This window comes from Hyla sarda, chromosome 5, assembly GCF_029499605.1.
Source record: "Hyla sarda isolate aHylSar1 chromosome 5, aHylSar1.hap1, whole genome shotgun sequence".
NCBI lineage: Eukaryota > Metazoa > Chordata > Amphibia > Anura > Hylidae > Hyla > Hyla sarda.
In genome coordinates this window covers 147,025,546-147,037,951 of record NC_079193.1, presented here as the reverse complement: position 1 = coordinate 147,037,951, position 12,406 = coordinate 147,025,546, and the positions used below count along the sequence as shown (strand labels likewise).

Here is a 12,406-nt window from a genome sequence, read left to right as displayed (position 1 = left end):
TATATATATAATTTTTTTTAAGGGGTACTCCCCTGGAAAACATTTTTTGAAATCAACTGGTGCCATGAAGTTAAACAGATTTGTAAATTACTTCTATTTAAAAATATTAACCCTTCCAGTACTTAACAGCTGCTGTCTGCTACAGAGGAAGTTATTTTCTTTTTTATTTTCCTTTCTGCCTGACCACACTGCTCTCTGCTGACACCATAGTCCATTTTAGGAACTGTCCAGAGTAGGAGAAAATCCCCATAACAAGCCTCTTTTGCTTTGGACAGTTCCTGACATGGACAGAGGTGTCAGCAGAGAGCACTTGTGGCCAGACAGAAAGGAAATTTAAAAAGAAAATAACTTCCTCTAAAGTATACAGCAGCTGATAAGCGCTGGAAAGATTAACATTTTTTAATAGAAGGAACTTACAAATCTGTTTAACTTTCTGGCACCAGTTGATTTAAAAGAAAATGTTTTCCATCGGAGTACCCCTTTAAGCAACCTCTAAATACATGAAATTGAGAAGGTCAAAAAAAGGAACAACAACAGATACATTTTTTTTAGAGGTTTGTATAGCCAAACCCTCTCCTCTTCACTATTCACTGCCAGCGCCTTTGTTCCCATTTTTATAGGCCTTACCACCCTTTGGCTGACAGTGGGCACAAGACTTGGAATAAAAGGAGATAGGCTGGCTAACACTGAGCTCTTGCCATACTGAGGCATGGACTTTTATCCAATCCCTGTGCTGTTCAGTTAGTGATGGTGTTCTGCTATTGCAAGTTCTTGTATAAAAACATCCAGCAATAGGAAGGATACAGGAGTAAAACAGGTGGGTATGCTGACAGGAGTGTAGCGATCAGAGGAGTAGGGGACCGCAGTGCAGGATTCAAGTACGGTACAGCAGACAATGAGGCTGAAGCAGAAACCGGTTTTATGAACCAATTGAGTATAATGGCCGGAGAATGATGTTAACAGAAATAACAGTTTACATAGATTTACAGCAAAGTTAACTGCAATGTGATACATAAACTGACGCTCCCGCCAACACACACACAGAAATACAGGCTACTCTGCTATATGACCCTATCTGATTCCCGCTAACCGGGACACGTTGCTGCAATGTTCTGTCTAAGGGAACCTGCTCTATGCCCTACCACAGGTAAGCACCGGTGCACACTCACAGTTCTGTAGGTACAGCTGCTTTATCTTAGTCTCTGTGATGGTGGTTGCAGTCAGGTCTCTGGATCTCTCCCTTGCTGTCTACAGCTGCAGTCTCTTATGCACTGGTCTATTTTTTTTTGCAGGTTGCTTATCTTGTTCTGTCACTTGGAGGTCACTGCAGTCTGGTCCCTTGCTCTGTAACTTGCTTGATGTGTTCTGGGATGTTCTCCTCTCTTTCTTTGGTTCTCAGCTGCAGTTTGTAGCATCACAGTCCAGCTCTGTCTCCTCTGGCAGGATCCTGTTACTCAGTCCCTGGATTACTCCGTCTATATGCCCTTTCAAGGCCACTTTGTACAATCTCTTTCCTCAGCTCTGCACAGCCATAGAGAGCCGAACCCCACACCGTCCAAAGAACTTCCTGCTCCTCCTCCTCTCAAGAAAGATCTCTTCTCTTAAAGCAATATATGTTCTGAGGACAGGACAGGAAGTGTTGTCTCCTCAGTAGGTTTGGGATCTTCAGACCGACATGGCCGTAGCATATTCCTATGTAAGATCCTTGAGGCACACTCCTCATTTTCAACCCGTACTTCGTAGACCGGGCCATTGGGGTACACTCTCCTGATCACTTTATAAGGTTGTACCTCCCAACGCTCACTCAACTTGCCTCTGGGACGTTTCTCCAGCACCAGTACCCGGTCCCCAGGTTGCAGCGGAACCTCCTGGAGGGGAGGACGGTCAGTATGAGTTCTCTCTTGCAAATGCTGGCCTGCTAACCGGCGGATGGTCCGAAGCTGCTGACGATGTTCTTTCACCCATGAGGTGGTCGATCGTTCTATTAAGTCCTCTGGTTGTTCTAAATTCAGTTCAACAATTTACCGGCCAACTCTGCCGAACAATAGCATGTACGGAGTATACCTGGTTGTGTTGTGAACCCGATTATTGTAAGCCCAGACTAATTCATGGAGGTAGTCTGGCCAGTGCATCCTTTTGTCTTCCTCTAATGTCCTCAACATCTGAAGCAGGGTCCGGTTGAAGCGCTCGCAGGCCCCATTACCTTGGGCATTATGTGGAGTTGTCCTGGATTTTTCAATGCCATACAGTCGATGTAGCTCCTCCATCACTTTCCCTTGAAAGCACGCTCCTTGATCTGAATGGATTCGCTTCGGACACCCGTAGACTCGGATGAAATCTTGGCAAATGGCCCGAGCTGCAGACTCAGCCGTCTGGTCTCGAGTTGGGGTGACCACTGCAAATTTAGAGAAGTGGTCAATCATGACCAGGCAGTGTTGTGGACCTCTGGCGGATTGTCCCACGAGAAGATAGTCTATCATCAATACTTCCAGCGGTTCTTTGGTCTGTATGGGGTGCATGGGTGCCCTCTGTTCAGTGCTTTTGGTGAGTTCACACATTCGACACTGCCGGCAGACTTCCTCAACCGTGGCCTCCAGTCGTGGAAAATATACATAGCGTTGCAGCCACTGGAAGGTCTTAACTGGCCCGAAGTGACCTCCAAATTCATGAGCCTCCTTGGCTACCTCTCGTGGCATGCTTCTGGGTATTACTACCTGCTACCTTGCCTCTATATCAGCAGGCTGCTGCCACTTGCGGTACAAAACAGCTCCATGAATTTCCAGTCTATCCCATTGGTGTAGAATGGACTTCATCTCGGCATTAAGCTCAGTCCTTTCTGCTCTGTCAGGTTTTCTTCGCTGGGATACTCAACCTTTCATCTGCCGCAGTCCGAAATCTTCATCCTGTATTTGACCCCATTCTTCATTGGTTCTTCCTAATGGCTTGGGTAGCACTTGGGCCTCTCCACTTGTCTGTGCTGCAACTGCTGGAGGTGTGAACCTGCGGAAGTCTGGAGTTTCATCCTCTTCTTTTTGTTCTTCCAGATCCCCTACTGGGGTCTCAAAAGTAACCCTCGACAGACCCTCGGCAGTAGTGTTCTCTGTAGCAGAGTGGTAGTGGATTGAGAAGTCATATTTGGCAAGGCGAGCTGCCCAACGCTGCTCCAGGGTTCCCAGCTTGGCAGTATCCAGATGGGCCAGGGGGTTATTATCGGTCTGTACAAAGATCTTAGCCCCTGTCAGGTAGCCCGCAAATTTTTCTGTCATGGCCCACACCAGGGCAAGGAGCTCCAGCCGGAAGGAACTATAGTTATGAGGGTTTCGCTCAGTATCCCGCAACGACCGACTGAAATAAGTGTACCTGTGACAGTACCGCCCCAAGTCCATAGAGGCTGCCATCAGTCGATAAGAGGAATGGTTTGTCAAAGTCAGCATAAGCCAAGCTGGCGGCCGATGTTAGGGCTTCTTTCAGGGCCTGGAAGGCCTCTTCCTGCTTCTCTCCCCAGGGGACACTTTGACCCTTGGTCCTCCCAGCTGTTCCTCTCTGCAGCTCATTCAGAGGGCCCGCTATCTTGCCGTAGTCTTTGACGAATCGCCGATTATATCTGGTCAGACCGAGGAAAGCCTTCAACTCCTGCAGTGTTCTGGGCTCTGGCCATTGTCTTATTGCAGCCACTTTGTCTTGTGATGGCAGCACCCAAGCTTGGGACACCGTATGGCCTAGGTACTCTATCTTCCTCTTGAAGAGATGACACTTCTTTGGCTTTATCTTCAGGCCATGGGATCGCAACCGCTTGAGTACCTGTCCTAGTCGGTCTAGGTATTCTTGAAAAGTAGCTGATATACAATGATATCATCCAAGTATATCAGGGTTGCTTCAAAATTCAGGTCTCCCAAACACTTCTCCATCAGCCGCTGGAAGGTGCTTGGGGCATTGGTAAGCCCGAATGGCATTCTGTTAAATTCGAATAGACCCATGGGGAGTATGAATGCAGTCTTAGCCTGGTCCTTCTCGGCCACCGGTACTTGCCAGTACCCGCTTGCTAGATCCAGGGTGGAGAAGTACTTAGCCCATCCTAGGGCTGTCAGGGACTCCTCGATGCAAGGCAGAGGGTATGAGTCTCGTGTGGTGCATGTATTCAACTGCCCTTAATCCATGCAAAATCTAATAGTGCCGTCCTTCTTCTTGGCAAGCACCACTGGGGCTACCCAAGGACTTTGACTACCCCGTACCACTCCTTAATCTATCATCTGTTTCAACAATGTCTTCACTTCCTGGTACAACTTGGGCGGAATCTGTCGATACCTCTCCCGGATTGGGGCAGCGTCTCCGGTCGGTATCTCATGTGTGATAGCATCTGTGCAGCCAAAGTCATCGGCATGGCGGGCAAACACAGCCTGATTCTCCCACAGCATGGCTTCAACCGCCCGCAAACGGTCCGGACCGAGATTCTTCACATCTATCTCCATTTGATCCACAATGGTTCTCCCATTCCATTCGGGGGTTGGCGCCTCTTCGGGTCTGGCAGTAACTGCCAGTGTCCACGCAGCATTGCCTATCGAAGCTAGAGTCACTTCTTCCCGACTCAGCACTTCTCCCCGATGTAAGTACACACGGGCCAGTTCCACTCCAGGCACCAAAGCAACTTCCAGATGTCCCACATTCACAGCTCTGATGCGTACTCATCCATTCTGAACCACTGCCAGTGTCCGGGCCACTAGGGCATCCTGACCTAGTTCTCCTAGACCCCCTGGTTCGATGATCACCTCCATACCTTCAAGGTTGCGGAAGGTTCCCACAGGCAGTGTCAGTATAGTCTCCCGACCAGGGAGAAGAGTGAGGGTAGCCTTTCCCGACACTCGGATGGTTCCCACGGACTGGTGTACTGGGACACTCTTCTGTGTCCCACAGAACCGGATCAACCGTTGGAAAGCTTTTTGCTTGGGTTTGTGTGGGGTGGCTTGTTTCCAATAGCCTGGTCCCCGTTTAGTGAACATGATCTGGTCCAACTCTCATAGAATATTCATGCCCATTATCACCGGTACATCCTCCTTGAACGTCTCGGGGACCAGCAGAATGCCTTTTCTTCCCACTTCCCACTCTTGCTTAGCCAGTGCTTGGAAGTAACGATTAAAGTACGACTCAGGTATGGTTGTCACCTGTGATCCGGTATCTACTAAGCAGTTCACCGGGAATCCTTCAAATTCAGCTTGTATGACGGGGCACCCACAGCATGGCTTCAACCGCCCGCAAACAGTCCGGACCGAGATTCTTCACACCTATCTCCATTTGGTCCACAATGGTTCTCCCATTCCATTCAGGGGTCAGCGCCGCTTCGGGTCTGGCAGTAACTGCCAGTGTCCACGCAGCATTGCCTATCAGAGCTAGAGTCACTTCTTCCCGACTCAGCACTTCTCCCCGTTGTAAGTACACACGGGCCAGTTCAACTCCAGGTGCCAAAGCAACTTCCAGATGTCCCACATTCACAGCTCTCATGGGTACTTGTCCATTCTGAACCAGTGCCAGTGTCCTGACCTAGTTCTCCTAGACCCCCTGGTTCGATGATCACCTCCATACCTTCAAGGCTGCGGAAGGTTCCCACAGTCAGTGTCAGTATAGTCTCCCGACCAAGGGGAAGAGTGAGGGTAGCCTTTCCCGGCACTCGGATGGTTCCCACGGACTGGTGTACTGGGACACTCTTCTGTGTCCCACAGAACCAGATCAACCGTTGGAAAGCTTTTTGCGTGGGTTTGTGTGGGGTGGCTTGTTTCCAATAGTCTGGTCCCTGTTTAGTGAACATGATCTGGTCCAACTCTCGTAGAATATTCATGCCCATTATCACCGGTACATCCTCATTGAACGTCTCGGGGACCAGCAGAATGCCTTTTCTTCCCACTTCCTGTCCACACAGCCGTACGTTCATCCACACGACTCCCGTGACCGGGATTTGCTGATGGTTCGCATCTGTAACTCGGACCAATGTCTCTCGTTCTTGCTTAGCCAGTGCTTGGAAGTAACGATTAAAGTATGACTCAGGCATGGTCGTCACCTGTGATCTGGTATCTACTAAGCAGTTGACCGGGATTCCTTCAAATTCAGCTTGTATGACGGGGCACCCTGCGACCAGGTGTTCAGAGCTGTGCTGGGTGTCTTGACTCTCCACCTCCCCCACAGTGTGCCCCACTACTGCGGGGACCGGTAGTTTAACGCCACCTCTGAGCATCCAGATAGATCACTCTGACACTCTCTGGCGAAGTGTCCTTCTGCTCCGCACTGTCCCTGGATGGTAGTCACCCTGGCTGGCCTTATTGGAAGATATTGAGGCACTTGGTGTGACGGTGAACTCGATTAAGGATGCTGTGGTGTAGGAAACAGTGGGGCAATCTGATAGGGTGGTTGTTGGGCCGGATGGGCAGCCCCAGGGGAATAGCTCCACTCCATCCGCCTTTCCATTAGTGTCAATTTTTCGTGCATAGCACTCAGGGACCTTTGTAGGTCTTTAACTAGGACCTCTTCCTTCCCCACAACCCCAAAGGGTGTGGCGGTCTGGGTCCGTATCACTCTGGAGGCATAACTTTCTTCTTTACTGCGTGCCACAGCCTCCACCAATATTTGCCTAAAGTTCAGAGTAGGGTCCACCCTAACTCACACCTGCAGGACCTGTCTCAGGGGAGAGCTGAAGAGTTCCAGAATAAACTGTTCCCGCAATATCCAGTCTGCAGATCCCATGCCAGATACTCCGTCTGCCTCCTTTTTCTGTACCTCGGCCAATACTTGTTGAAGAGCCATCGCATATTGTGAGACCCCTTCATTTTCTTGCTGAACCCGGTAGAAGAATTTCGCCCGGAGGTGGCCTGCACTAGCTGTTTCACCGTATATTTCTTCAAGAAATCACACGATCGCTTGCAAAGTGCTGCGTGTGGCTTCTGATTGTAGAAACGCATTCTTACGGGCCTCACCCTCCAGGGCAGCCAAAGCAATTTCTACCTGTAGCTCTGGGCTGACATTGTAAATTCTTGCAGCGCTCTGTAATCTTGTCACCCAGTCTGACAGTAACATGTTCTTGCCATAAAATTTTGGCAGCAAGTTAAACAGCATGCCCATAGGGAGGGCCCTTGCAGGGGTTCCACCATTGCCTGAAATACTCACATTAGCATCATGCACATTTCCTTCAGCCGCATCCATCTCTGTAACCGTACCCTGCTCGCAGCGCCACTTGTAGCGATCAGAGGAGTAGGGGACCGCAGTGCAGGATTCAAGTACGGTACAGCAGACAATGAGGCTGAAGCAGAAACCAGTTTTATTAACCAACTGAGTATAATGGCCGGAGAATGAGAAACAGAAATAACAGTTTACATAGATTTACAGCAAAGTTAACTGCATAAAACATAAAAAATGATGCATATGTGCATCCCTTTTGTTAAGGGACCAAAAGTAATGGGACAGAATAATAATCATAAATCAAACTTTAACTTTTTAATACTTGGTTGCAAATTCTTTGCAGTCAATTACAGCCTGAAGTCTGGAACACATAGACATCACCAGACATTGCTGGGTTTCATCCCTGGTAATGCTCTGCCAGGCCTCTACTGCAACTGTCTTCAGTTCCTGCTTGTTCTTGGGGAATTTTCCCTTCAATTTTGTCTTCAGCAAGTGAAATGCATGCTCAATCGGATTCAGATCAGGTGATTGACTTGGCCATTGCATAACATTTCGCTTCTTTCACTTAAAAAACTCTTTGGTTGCTTTTGCAGTATGCCTTCGGACATTGTCCATCTGCACTGTGAAGGACTGTCCAATGAGTTCTGAAGCATTTTGATGAATATAAGTAGATAATATTGCCTGAAACGCTTCAGAATTCATCCTGCTGCTTTTTTCAGCAGTCACATCATCAATAAATACAAGAGAAGCAATTCCACTGGCAGCCATACATGCCCCTGCCATGACACTACCACCACCATGCTTCACTGATATGGTGGTATGCTTAGGATCATGTTCCTTTCCTTCTCCATACTCTTCTCTTCCCATCACTCTGGTGCAAGTTGATCTTGGTCTCATCTGTACAGAGGAAGTTGTTCCAGAACTGTGAAGGCTTTTTTAGATGTCATTTGGCAAACTCTAATATGTTTTTGAGGCTCACCAATGGTTTACATCTTGTGGTGAACCCTCTGTATTCACTCTGGTGAAGTCTTCTATTGATTGGTGACTTTTAAACACATACGCCTACCTCCTGGAGAGTGTTCTTGATCTGGCCAACTGTTGTGAAAGGGGTTTTCTCCTCTGGGAAAGAATTCTTTGGTCATCCGCCACAGTTGTTTTCCTTGGTCTTCCAGGTCTTTTGGTGCTGCTAAGCTCACTGGTGCGTTCCTTCTTTTTAAGAATGTTCCAAACTGTTGTTTTGGCCATGCCTAATGTTTTGGCTATCTCTATGATGGGTTTGTTTTGTTTTTTCAGCCAAATGATGGCTTGCTTCACTGATAGTGACAACTCTTTGGATCTCATCTTGACAGTTGACAGCAACATATTCCAAATGCAAATAGCACACTTGAAATGAATTCTGGACCATTTATCTGCTCATTGTAATTGGGATAATGAGGGAATAACACACACCTGGACATGGAACAGCTGAGAAGCCAATTGTCCCATTACTTTTGGTCCCTTAGCAAATCGGAGGAACATATTCAAACTGTTGTAATTCCTACACCATTCACCTGATTTTGATGTAAATACCCTAAAATTAAAGCTGACAGTCTGGAGTTAAGCACATTTTGTTTGTTTCATTTCAAATCCATTGTGGTGGTGTATAGAGACAAAAATTTTAGAATTGTGTCGATGTCCCAATATTTATGGACCTGATTATATTTCTCACAGAAAAGGATTGCAGTAACACATGTTCTGCTATACACATGTTTATTCCCTTTGTTTGAATTGGAACTAAACCAAAAAAGGGAGGAAAGAAGCAAATTGGACATCACACCAAACTCCAAAAATGTGCTGGACAAACCCCTTAACTTAAAGGGGTTCTCCGGTGCTTACACATCTTATCACCTATCCAAAGGATAGGGGATAAGATGCTTGATCGCGGGAGTCCCGCAGCTAGGGACACCCGTGATCATGCACACGGCACCCCGTCTGCATTCAGTCCCCGGAGCGATCACGCCCCCTTCCGTAGGCTTGCATTGAGGGGTGGAGCGTGACGTCACATGCCGCTGGCCCTGTAGTCACCCGTAATGAGACCCAGAGCGAACACGCTCCGGGGACTGATTGCAAACGGGGTGCTGCATGCATGATCACGGGCGTCCCCAGCTGCGGGACTCCCGCGATCAGGCATCTTATCCCCTATCCTTTGGATAGGGGATAAGATGTGTAAGCACCGGAGAACCCCTTTAATACTTTGTCACACACCCTTTGGAAAAAATAACTGAAATCAGGCGCTTCCTATAACCATCAATAAGCTTCTTACACCTCTCAGCCGGATTGTTGGACCACTCTTCCTTTGCCAACTGTTCCAGGTCTCTCTTAGTGGAAGTGCGCCTTTTCCCAACAGTAATTTTAAGATCTCTCCACAGGTGTTCAATGAAATTTAGATCTGGACTCATTACTGGCCACTTCAGAACTCTCCAGCGCTTTGTTGCCATCCGTTTTTGGGTGCTTTTTGACGTATGTTGTGGTCATTGCCCTGCTGGAAGACCCAAGATCTCCAACGCAAACCCAGCTTTCTGACACTGGGCTGTACAGTGCGACCCAAAATTGGTTGGTAATTCTCAGATTTCATGATGCCTTGCACACATTCAAGGCATTCAGTGCCAGAGGCAGCAAAACAACCGCAAAACATCATTGAACCTCAAGCATTTTTCACTGTAGGTAGTGTGTTCTTTTCTTTGTAGGCCTCATTCTGTTTTCAGTAAACAGTAGAAGGAAGTGCTTTACCAAAAAGCTCTATCTTGGTCTCATCTGTCCACAGAGCACGCTTCAAACCCAGTGGGTCCCGACTGATATCAGCAGCCAAGAAGTAGAGTTAATGCCGGGCACCGCCAATCAGGCTGATGCCCAGCATTAACCCTTTAGGTGCCACGATCAAAGTTGATTGCGGCATCTAAATTGAAAGTAAAATGAGCTTGGCAGCTCAGCAGAGCTGAGGTAAAACCGCAATGTCCCGATCAGCTGAGATAATAGTGGGAGGGCCCTTACCTGCTTCTTCGCCGTCTGATCAGTCCTCTGCTGGTCCAGCCAGGCTCAGCAGACTGGAGAAGCAGAACACTGATAACACTGATCAATGCTATGCTATGGCATACCATTGAACAGTATATGCAATTAAGAGATTGCATGTTATAGCCCACTATGAGGATTAAAAAAATAAATAAAGTGTTAAAAAAAAAGTTGAATTAATCCCTTCCTAATAAAAGTTTGAATCCCCCCTTTCCCATTTTTTAAATAAAATAATGTAATAAAAAATAAAAATAACCGCCGTGTGTGTAAATGTCCAAACTATTAAAATGTTATGTTAGCTAAACGGTACAATTGATGGCGTACACGTAAAAAAATACCAAAGTCTGAAATTGTTCCGATAAAAACTACAGACCAAAGCGCAAAAAATGAGCCCTTATATAGCCTGCTAGGCGAAAAAGAAAAAAGTTATAGGGTTCAGAAGATGAAAATTTTACACATACTAATTTTGGTGCATGTAGTAAAATGTAGTAAAATAAAACCTAAATAAATTGGGTATCCTTATACCTAGAGATGAGTGAATCGAAGCTGACGAGCCCAAATTTGTTACAAATTTCATGAATTTACAACGAATGCGAATATCACCGCAAATACCACATACCTACATCTAAGTGGTGTACTATTTTGTGCCTGTTAATTTGTCAAGGGCCTTCATACTGTGAAAGAACAGCCAAAAGTAATCACCAGCTGGTGTTTTATTAAAATATCAGCTACTAGGCGGTGTGGCAGTCTTTCATCAAGCATCCAGAGGAGATTTACATAGCCACATGCAAGATATGTCGGCAAAAGGTGAAGCGTGGCCAGGGTCACAATGTTGGCCTGGGTCTGGGCATAGAAATTTTTTATGGTAGCACTAGCTACCCTAAATCTTCAATTTAAATTTCAAAATTGGTCTTTTAATCTTAGGTATTGTGAAGCACAAGTGTCCACTAATGCTGCGGCCAACATCAGGCTGTGCCATTTAGACACTATATGGTCTCCTGATGCTTCAGCCAACTCCAGGCTGTGTCATTCAGCCAATATATGGTTTACTGATACTGCTGGGTCAGGGCCTAAAAAATTTTATGGTAGCTCTAGCTACCCTAAATCTTCAATTTAAATTTCAATATTCGCCTTTTAACCCCTTAAGGACTCAGGGTTTTTCCGTTTTTGCACTTTCGTTTTTTCCTCCTTACCTTTTAAAAATCATAACCCTTTCAATTTTCCACCTAAAAATCCATATTATCGCTTCTTTTTTGCATCACCAATTCTACTTTGCAGTGTCAGTCATTTTACCCAAACATTCACGACGAAACAGGAAAAAAAATCATTGTGCGACAAAATTGAAGAAAAAACGCCGTTTTGTAACTTTTGGGGGCTTCCGTTTCTACGTAGTGCATATTTCGGTAAAAATGACACCTTATCATTATTCTGTAGGTCCATACGGTTAAAATGATACCCTAGTTATATAGGTTTCATTTTGTCGTACTTCTGGAAAAAATCATAACTACATGCAGGAAAATTTATACGTTTAAAAATGTCCTCTTCTGACCCCTATAACTTTTTTATTTTTCCACATACAAGGCGGTATGAGGACTCATTTCTTGCGGCGATACCACATAGGTTTATTTTTATTTTTATTTACACTGTTTTATTTTTTTTTTATGGGAAAAGGGGGGTGATTCAAACTTTTATTAGGGAAGGGGTTAAATGACCTTTATTAACACTTTTTTTTTAACTTTTTTTTTGCAGTGTTATAGATCCCATAGGGACCTATGTATGTAAAAAAAGGAAACAGAAAAGAGAGCGCACTAATGTGCCATGATTCTGTATGTATGAGAAATACACAGGTGAACAGAGACTGGTGCGCTCACCTGGGGGTGTTGTGTTACAGACACAACACCGTCGAAGGCTTGTATCCCAGATCTCTGGGAGGTAGTGGTGGAAGAGCTGCTGGGTACCCGTTCGTCTCGGGAGCTGGTCCTGGACGTCTTGTATAAGGAGAAGGAAAGTGGAATTCTGGTTCCACAAAGAAGCAGTGCTTGGTAGCGCTCGTTTCCAGAGAGAGGTGTAGAATTGTAATCCACGGACTCGGGTATGGTATAAAGAAAAGAGTCTTTATTCGCACATGCAGTAACAAAGAGATAACGCGTTTCGAGGGGCGGGGACCCCCTCTTCGTCAGATCCAATCATCCAGATG

The 12,406-nt window shown here is 46.3% G+C and overlaps 1 protein-coding gene across 1 annotated transcript in view; it reads right to left on the bottom strand.

The window, feature by feature from the left end:
- Positions 1-12,406, bottom strand: part of SFRP4 (secreted frizzled related protein 4) — a 73,954-nt gene that overhangs the window by 22,991 nt on the left and 38,557 nt on the right. The window lies entirely within an intron of this gene.